Source organism: Hevea brasiliensis, chromosome 6 (genome assembly GCF_030052815.1).
Source record: "Hevea brasiliensis isolate MT/VB/25A 57/8 chromosome 6, ASM3005281v1, whole genome shotgun sequence".
Lineage (NCBI taxonomy): Eukaryota > Viridiplantae > Streptophyta > Magnoliopsida > Malpighiales > Euphorbiaceae > Hevea > Hevea brasiliensis.
This window is the reverse complement of record NC_079498.1, coordinates 16,792,775-16,803,121: the sequence shown is the minus strand read 5'-3', so window position 1 is coordinate 16,803,121 and position 10,347 is coordinate 16,792,775. Positions and strand designations below refer to the sequence as shown.

The 10,347-nt window shown below is 28.6% G+C and overlaps 1 pseudogene; it reads right to left on the bottom strand.

Moving 5' to 3' along the window:
- Nucleotides 1-5,132: 5,132 nt before the first annotated feature.
- On the bottom strand, nt 5,133-9,723 carry LOC131180770 (probable CDP-diacylglycerol--inositol 3-phosphatidyltransferase 2; annotated as a pseudogene).
- Between the last annotated feature and the right edge of the window lie 624 nt (nt 9,724-10,347).

The window sequence follows — 10,347 nt, the reverse complement described above, 5'->3', positions numbered from 1 at the left end:
TAGTGAAGCAAGCTAATGGTTTTATAGTGAAATGGAGAGGGAAATGGAGCTTTGGTTGAGAATCAATGGAGGGAGAGAGAAGTGAGGTTTCGGCAAGAAGAAGAAAAGAAGATGAAATCTGATTTTTTTTTTCTTTCATTTCTAGCCATTTAACTCATTTTAAGTGAGTTATAGCCATGTGTCACAATGTGATTGGGTGGAGGCACAGTAATGACATCATGTGATGTCATAATTTCCAATTTTTTTCTTTTTCTTTTCTTTTCTTTTCTTTTTTACTCATTTTTAATTAAATTTTTAGCAATATTTATTCACATTTTATGTCATATAAATTATTTATTTAAGTGGATAAGTTGGCCAAAAATCATCTCTAAAGACGAAATGACCAAAATGCCCTCCGTTTGGCTCATTGAGCCAAAATCATCTGTACAGATTGAAAAATTTTTCTAAGCTTTTTCTTGGCATTCTAATGCCATAGAAACCTCAATGACTCTTCTCTGGAGTCCCAAAAATTATTTCATGAATTTTCTCTCGGGTTTAGAGCTTCTAGCTGCGAGAACCGCAACTTCCCACTGGGTTACCCATCGTTAGGGCACTGGCTCATTTAACTTAATTGTATTTTATTTCTAAAATTTTTTCTTAATTTTTCTTATCATTATTTGAGTTATTTATGACTCCTCACTCTAGTCTAAATATTTTTCCAGATGTTTTAGCTGTCCGACGACACCGGCCAATCAAACAAGAGAATGCTGCACTGCAAATGATGAGGGTGTTACAGTAACATTGCACATTATCAATTGATTAAATTGACTTAATTAAAGACTTAATTGACTAAAATATATGATCCTTGTGACTTGTCCATATTTAATTGATTCAATTAATTAAGGCCAAATACACCATTCACACTTGAACTTTACAAAAAAAAAAAAAAAACTCGTGGCAACCTGAGCTTTTAAAACGTTCCATGACACATCTCAACTTCTATAAAGTGAAATTAAAATATCCTTAAAACCGAGTGTGAACTCTAATTATACTGACATAATGATCTACTAATTAGGATTCGAATGATATCTTAATTTTATTTTTACAAGAGTTAAAAGTATACCATGAGACATTTATAGGAGTTAAGGTATGTCATGAGATGTTTTAAAGGTGCAGGGTGCAATGAGAGTTTTTTGATAAAATTTAAGGATGAATTTATTTATTCAGCCATTAACTAAAATATATATTCAATTAAATTATTTAAATGATAATTATCATAATTAACTCAAGTATATATGATTAATAGGACATTATAAATAATTATTTGATTCAAGTTAATTAAAAGCTCAATTGGGCAAAATATATAATTAATGTGGCATGTCACATATTTAATTTTATACTCAATTGAATCAATAAAGTGATAAATGTCACCATTGAAAATATAAATATATATATATATATATATATGTGTGTGTGTGTGTGTGTGTGTGTGTGTGTATTTTCTTCAATGTGTATAGAGAAAATAAGTATAAAGAAGAAATTTTATTTTTTTATTTAAAAATGAAAAATAATTTATTATTATTTGTTAAAAAAGAAAATTTATAAATATAATTGAAGAGAAATTATAGAAAGAAAGAATAGTGTAAAATGAAGAAAAACTTTGTTTTCAAAGATATGAAAGGAAAATAAGGAATGCCACATCATTAGAAACCCATTTGTCATATTAAACGTGGGTCAAGCTATCACAGTCCTTAATTTTATTGGAAATAAATAACTCTTATCTCTATAATTAATGTTGGAAAAGAAATCACTCTACCATTTAAAAAATGGCACTTCAATGTAGCATCTGTAAACCGGTGGAATTGTTATTAAGAAAATTATTTTTTTAAATAAATTAATTTAATAAATATTAAAAAAATAATTTTAAATTAAATTTAATAAATTTTAATTATAAAAATATTAAAATAATTATTTTAAATTATTTTTTAATAATATTTAAAATAATATTTTTATTCAACTCTCTCGCACTCAATACCCAACAGACACCAAATCATCTTGATAAGCAGAACCCACGCATTTGAAGCGATGAGAAAAGAAAAGCTTGCATTTGTGTGACCTCGACCTTCATCGAATCTGCATATTGGGAAGAGGTCTTACCGCCATAAATGCATCCACCAGCCCAAACAGATACCAAAACCCATCATTAATGCCAGTATCCTTCCTTCAATTTTTTGAGAATGTGGTCAACCATCCGCCGCCGACCCACGCATTGAATTAGGTCCTGTCTTTTTTCTTTTTTAATAATTAATTAGGACTTCGTAACTTCAAAAACTTTATTAATATTATCAAATTAAAATTCAGTAACAAATTAAATATTTTTTAATATTTAATTCAAATTTAAAATTTTATAATCTTAAAAATAATTTTAATATCAAGTTCATTGATTCAGACAGCTGTGCGAGCACCCCTTACAGGTGGGTTCCTGGCCCATTTCTTTTATATATATATATATATATATATATATATATATATATATATATATATATATATATATATATATATATATATATATTAAATGCTAATCTCATATTTTGAGAAGGGCTATTTCCTTTGTTAGACAGTGACGAATCCATACACACAAATAAGAGTCAATTGATTTGTCTTTTTATTAAAACAATCTTTATATGTATATGTATTTATTTAAATAAAAAAATCAAATAAATCTTTATACTTTTTAATTAAGGTTAAATAAATTTATGATTAATAAAATATTATTTTTTTTGATTTTTTAAATAATAAAAATTAAAAATAATAATTTAAATATTAAACAATTTTTGTTCATCTGTTTTTAATTTTTTTTTTAAATTTAATTAAAAATAATAAATAATTTCAATATTTAAAATTAAGAAAAAATATTATAATATTTTACTAAGTGTGAGCTTTTTTGTCTTAATTTAAAATTATATGAATTTATTTAGCCCAAAACTTAATTTTGAGCTTATATAACCATTGACAAAATGTATATGAGCTTATTTAGCCTCTTTCTTTATTTAAATTGACCGCTAAAAAATTTAGTTATTCAATCCTTTTTTGATAATATCAAGATAAAATTATATAATCGGCATGTGTAATTAATATAACTATATAGTCACCTCTATAAAAAATGATACATTTGATAATATTAATAATATTATAATTCTTAATATATTCAGGTCGATCTAATTTTACAATGTTGGTATTATATTATTTAATAGCATATTATAATTTATTTTTTATATATTAATTTCAGAAATAAAAAAAAATTTAGATCCACCACTTATGCTATATGTATTTATATCAAATTTTTTCTCCTAACATTTTAAATCTTATATTGAATGTATGGGTGAATTTGCTAATCTAAGTGTATTTTAGAATTTTTTGGTTAAATTTTTTTAAATATTTAAAAATAATAAATATATGATTTATAATTTAAAAAATAATATATATATAAAATGACTATTGAAAGTGTAATTTATAAATTTTTATTAATTATAACAATTATATAGTTATAAGTTTTGGTCCTGCGTTCGCCCCTATCCAGAACAGATGCCTTCAATGTGCCTGTAGGCAATTTTTTAAATCAAACTCTACTGGTTCACAATTTATAAATATTGAAATTTCATGTTGCATTTATTCGTAATTTCACATATATGTATCGCAAGAAGTTTCCACCTAAATAGCACAAGAAAAAAAAAATAAAAAACTCAAATTACGAATAATATTTTTTATAAAATTAGAAAATTTAAATTTACTAATATTTTTTAAAATGTTATTTAATTATATAAAAGTTATTATTTCATTTAATATTATTAATTTGTTTTGGTTTAATATTTTTAATTAGTTATTAATAACAATTGTTAATAAATTATAAATATTTATATTTACTTATTTTACTAGAGAGCTTATATTGACTTTGAGAATTTATTGTAATTGTGAGGGGCTAAAGTTTTTGAAATTGCAATTTTGTTTCTAAACTTTAGTATTTTTTTTAATTACTGTCTACCTTCTAAAATTTTTGGATTTTTAAATTTTATTTTTAAATTTTAGTATATTTTTTAAAAAATTACTATTTTCCCTTTTAATATTTTTATTTTTATTTTAGTCTCTACATATTTTTTTACTATTATCTTATTTTGATCTCTTAATATTTTATATTTTAATTTTAATTCATATATTTTATTAAAATTTCATTTAGTTTCTTTTTAATATTAATTTTTGACCCTCAATAGTGAATTTCTAACTAATTCTACCCATGTAAAGGCTGATAAACACTTTAAATTGTGTTTTATGTAGACTGAAATTAAAAGATTATGAGATGAAATCGATAAGACATAATTAGTTTATCTATGTTATTGTTTGAATAAATATATTGATGTTTTTTAATGTATATTATGACTTATATTATAAATATGGAGATACCTAACAAATTTTACAAGCTAAGGAAAGAGAATTTGAAATATGAAAGGAAGAATATGCAATATCAAGTCTAGTTAAATTGAAAATAGAGTTTGATGAGTTATCAAGAGCCGTTAAAAATATAAAATAAGAACTTAAAAGTGAACAAGAGAAGCAACTTCAAGATGATGAACTTGAAGAGCAAAAAAAAAACAGCTTGAGGAATTTGAAGCTTTAATTATTGAGCTTTCTTATGTGGAAATTTAAGATGATAAAACTAAGTTTGAAAATTTTGAGGACAATATAAAGAATGAGAACAACAAGCTTGAGGAATCTAATAAGGAATTAAAAAGATCAAGCCCTGGAAATTTCAATTAAAGAAAATCAAGCCAAGAAAATGACAATAGAAATTAAAGATTTTTCAAATTCCCTTGTTCCTACTGAATTGAAGAGTCTTTTAATCATCGTTGTGATTAATTTTTTATATTTAGATGTTTCTAAGAATGCAAGGGAAAGCATGAAATTCTTCACTTCAATTAAGTTTCTTGTTCTTTAAATCTAATTGTTGTTTTTGTTCTTTATTTCCTATTTAAAAATTATATAAAAATTTAATTAATTTTCATATTTATTAGAAAAAAATTCAATTCTTTTTCATTAAAAAAATCATTTTAAAAGAAATAAAAGCTAAGCATAATAAGGAAGCCTATATAACTAGAAATATTAGATTTATTATTATTGTTATGATGATTGCATGATTATGTATTGTAAATTAGGCTAGTATTGGAATAACACAGCTTTATATTCCAATTCCAATTCTCTTCGTCTTTCCCACTCTTTTTCATTTCTTCTCTTCCGCTCCTTTTTTTTTTTTTTTTTTCTGCCATTTGTTCTCGATGAGAAGAGGTACTGCCACTTCTAATCCATAGGTGTCTGGGGGTCAACTCTCTACACAACACTAGGAGAGCCTTCCGCTGATCGACCTACCATCCTAGCCACATCGCTGGAAACGGCTTCTAACGAGTCGCCACAGATGAACATAATAATCGGCTCCTAATGACCAGAAGAGGCATTCTTGCTCTATCATTGATATAAAATACTTAAGGTAATATCGTTTCTCAAGTTGAAATAAGTTCCATATCATTAGTATTTGAACCTATTGACATACTTCAAAAAACCTACAAATTTGAGAACTGAGGAACACATTAAGCCTTCTTCTTGTCAATGTCATACAGAACACAAATATCTGCTGCTGTCTTCACCTGAATGATCACCAAAAGAATTCCATAACAATCAAGATCAATTAAATTAGCTGACTTATTGTTTCAAGTGAATAAATTATCCAGTTAATAATAACAGAAAACAATGTTTTGTCTTCAAATCTATACACTTAGAACTCAGTTACATGGTTGTAAAATGAGACAATTTTGAGGTTTTAAACAGTAAGGAGATTCAAGTTCATTTAATTCCATAATAATTGATTGACTCAAAACTTATAAGTTGGATTCAAAGTTGTCAGTATGAGTTGGGTGTGTTAAAACTGTTCTAGGGATTCCAGCATCTCTGCGCTTTAACAAGTACTAATATATCTTGTAAATTAATACATAATTATTATAATTCGTATTAAGAAAAATGAGTCAACGGAAAATATTGTCCGGATAAAAAAGAAAACTAAGTCATTTTTAAGGAAAATGACTTCCTCTTTTTCTAGACTTTGATAATTTTATTGAAATGTGAAAATATACATATATATTATAAACACATACCATTAATTTAACATTACAACCAAACAACAGAAAATATTCGAGAAAAATAATTTTTTAGAAAACATTTTTTATATATAAGTTATTTACCACAAAACAAACGGAGGCTAAGCGTCGATAGAAAAATCTACTAAATTCGTTTAAAACACTTAAATTTTGATCCAAGATCTGGATAATGTGCTCCATTTTGTTTCTAGACAAAATTTTGGATATGTAAAAGAATTTAAATATCTATCAACATGAAGAAGTCTTTCGATTGTCTAAAAGATATGTTGAGACACGTTACAAGCGAATGATAAAAGGTATTAGTTGCTACCTGAATGATATTTATAATTTGCTTGATTGCCCATCCAAACAAACTTAAGCCAAGTAGGAAAGAGATAAGTGAGCACTCTTTCATAGATTTTATGAAAACCTGAAAGAAAGAAAATATTAGAAATCAAGCAAAATCCTATATACAAGCAAAGGAAAAAGGTTATGCTTGCCAAATTATAAGGCTTACACCCATCAAATTTTCAATCTCTTTTTCAGCAATGAGAAACAAGATTATATAGAGAACCTGTGGAAAAAACAGTGTCGGATAAAGAGAACAATGTCAATTACATAAAAGAATTTACCAAGTAATTAAACAAACAAAGTTATTATAATTACCTCACATGCTGCACAGCAGTAAGCCATGAACATCCGGTTTCCATAATAAGCCATGAAAAGCTAATTAGAGCTGCCTTCCACATCTTTGTGACTAGATTTGCCTAACAAGAATGTACTACAATTAAAGTATCAAAGACCCAGCAAATACAGAGCAAACTCTAATTGAGTAAACATCCATATTTAACCAGTATGATCCATGTCTGAAAGAATAAATTACACATGTTACATAAAGGGAAGTTACCTGTACATCTGCAGCCAATCGCTTGCAATATCTAGGTCAAGCAATGACACAAAAACCAAGCCAGGTCTACATAAAACAAATCAACCAAACGAGATCAAATACAAATGCATATGCTTTATTGCAACTGCATTACACATGGAGTAAATGAGAAAATTATCACCTGTATACTTGGGAAAGCATTACTAGTAGACAAGCAGTGCTGATCCTGGATGCAAAAACATGTTTACTAAATCAGCAATTCGAGCTGAAGCAAACAAGTTAAAATTATAAAGGATGGGGAAAAAAAATTAGCAAATATCAAACAGGCAAATGTCTGTGGAGATAGAAAATTTTACGTATCTGTTACCATATCCAAAACAGCTCCAAAAGTTGATACTGAAGACGAATTAGACATTTATGTTAGGTATTTATTCATAAGCAACAACCCATTTCTTGCTGAAAATCAATGAACCCTTGCACACAATAACATGGAAGAGCAGTTTTTTGGGATTTTTTGGTTTATGAGCCTCCTAACAGAAGAAGGACTGTCCAATAACATGCAGTCATCTTTCAGGAATAAATGCCTCTAATTAACAAAGAATGATATTCTAATATATTCAAGTTGATTGCAAATTGAACATATCCATGACCATGCATCTAATTAAAATGCAAGCCACTATAATCATATGGATAGGAAAAAAGTTCAAAAGTGCATGTTGCAAAATAATTAAAACAAAATGGCTGCCACACAAAAATTAATATTCCAAGCTAACAACAAATTTTTTGTGCTAAAGAAAAGTATAAATAATCAATTTAACAATTAGTATGAAAATTATGAATGCAACCTTTTCTGATATTGCCTGTCAAAAACAAAAATTAATTTTATGAATTCAAAATGGATCAACTTTTTAATTATGTACCGCAGAAATTTCATAGAGATAATTTCTAAACCTAATTGAAGGTTTTGCACAGAGGTGGCATATTTTGACCTTATCCAAATTCGTGCAGCCCAAAACGAGATTCAACTCATTTCACCATGCACAAAACCTAAAATGAAATGACCCGGAATGGCCCGCAAAATTAAATGTCAACCTAATAACCCGTATACCTGACCCATTTTTGTTGACCTTATCAAACCGCATTTTGACTTACAAATAAAAATTAATTTTCTTAAAAAAAAAAAAAAAGCATTTTGACCCAAAAAAGCACATAAATTGACTTGAATGTGATACAAAATCCTTTTTGTACATTGACCCAATGGGTAACCCAAATCAACCAACAAACCAAAACGACTCGATCCAAACAAGCCCAAAAATTGATGAGACCCGAATGATCCACAAACCCAAATAACCCCAACGTGAATAAGCTGAACCTGCCCAACCTTACCCAATTGCCACCTCTTGTTTGGCAAGAACACTTACGTCCCAATTGTTTAAAAGACATGCAGTTTAGTCCTTAACTACTATTAGTGTGATTTGAGGGAGAGGGACTAAAATGTCCTGTAACATTAAAATGAAACTCGAATGCTAAAATATAATGAAACTTAAAATTAAGGGACTACAATGCATATTTCAAGCAGTAAGGACCAAAGTGTTTTTCTCGTATGGGTTTTTATTATCCCAATTTCATATGACAGCCAATAAGAAAACTAGAAAAGAATCCATACCTTGATTAAATTTTCGTGCACACCAACCATCTATGCCATCACATAAAAAAACTGAAATTTGAATACACCAAACATATGAGAGTCCCATTTCAGTTCACCCTGAGGATAATTAAAATCAAAATCCGAAAGAAACTTCAATCAATGTTATTTCTCACCTAATAAAATAAAGAAGGCAGAACAGCCTTTTGTTGGAAAAGCATATAGCAAAAGCAAAACAATTCATGAAGACCCTTGTCTACCCTACACTTGCATAGCAACCATAAATAATTAAAACATAAAAAAATTAAACCAACAAGCAACATATCATACATATGCATGAACACGCATCAAATATTTCTATTGAATGTGAACTGCTCTTCTTAGACCACAATAGAATGGGAGGTCACAATAGAATGGGAGGTCAACAATTCAAAATTAATACAACAAAAGGGGCAAAAAGAGTAAAAAAGAAAACCAACCGACAATATTGGGTATGTAAAGGTCGACATCTAATTTGCTAGGTTTTGATCTTGACTTGTTGGCCATTAAAGCTTCAATGAAGAAGACAACTGCAAGTAAAAAAGCAAAAAGAGAAACATAAACGTTAAACTGAGATATGCAAAAGTCTTAAAGAAAATAAAGAGTGAATTAGAGCTCAAGATCTCACTACATGATGTGGCAAAATCTGGGATTACCAATGGGGGTGAAAAGAACCTGAGGCAGAGCAGAGGGCAAGATGATGGAAGCAGAAATCCTTGGTCAGGTCCAAATAATTTCTTTATTCTGTTTGAGTCTTTTTCTTTCAGCGCTGCTTTCTCACAATGCAAAGATGGTCTCCTATGCAATCTGAATAGTTTACATAATGAAGAAATAGAATTTAAACGACACTCGATGTTTAAATGAAGTCAGTCTCAAAACTGCACAATGCGCATTATCAGAATATCCTAACTAAAAAAGACTAGGCACATTTAACTTTTTTCATTCAAGAACAATCCACTGAATTCAACTTCAATTTCAAGGTTATCAACAGAGAAACAGCAATATCAATCATGACCTTTCCCTAAAATTACAACATCAATTCATTTTGCTGCCTTACACACGAAATCAAATAAATATATAATCAACAAGTACGGCCTTTCGAAGGATGCCTCATCACATGAAAACCCACATGGAAAGACCCCGTTGTACCAACCAGCATATCAGCACCATTATTAGCTTCTTTATACACATGGCTGATTTTCACCTCCCACCCCCGCTTCAACACCTTCCTAATATCAAGAACCAAAGACTTATGAAAACATTTACTTCCTGAGGAGAATTAATCATCTTAAACACACAAGAATTATGACACTCAACCATTAACTTTCTCACTCCTACCTCCCACGCCCATCTTAACTCCATAAGTACGACCCAAGCTTTAGCTCCTGTCACTGTACTTCTTTCTAAATTCAACACAAACCCAGTCAGCCAATGCCAATTAGCATCCCTAATAAGTCCTCCAGATGCTCGCCTGCTCTCATTTCATGTATCTACATGCACTTGTGGCTTATTCAATTGCATCAAACTGATACTGCTGGAAGGTCCCACTCCAATTAGCTTCATCTCCATTTCCATTGAAGTCGATTTCTTGTTGCTGAGAGCAAAAACTTTTTTCATAA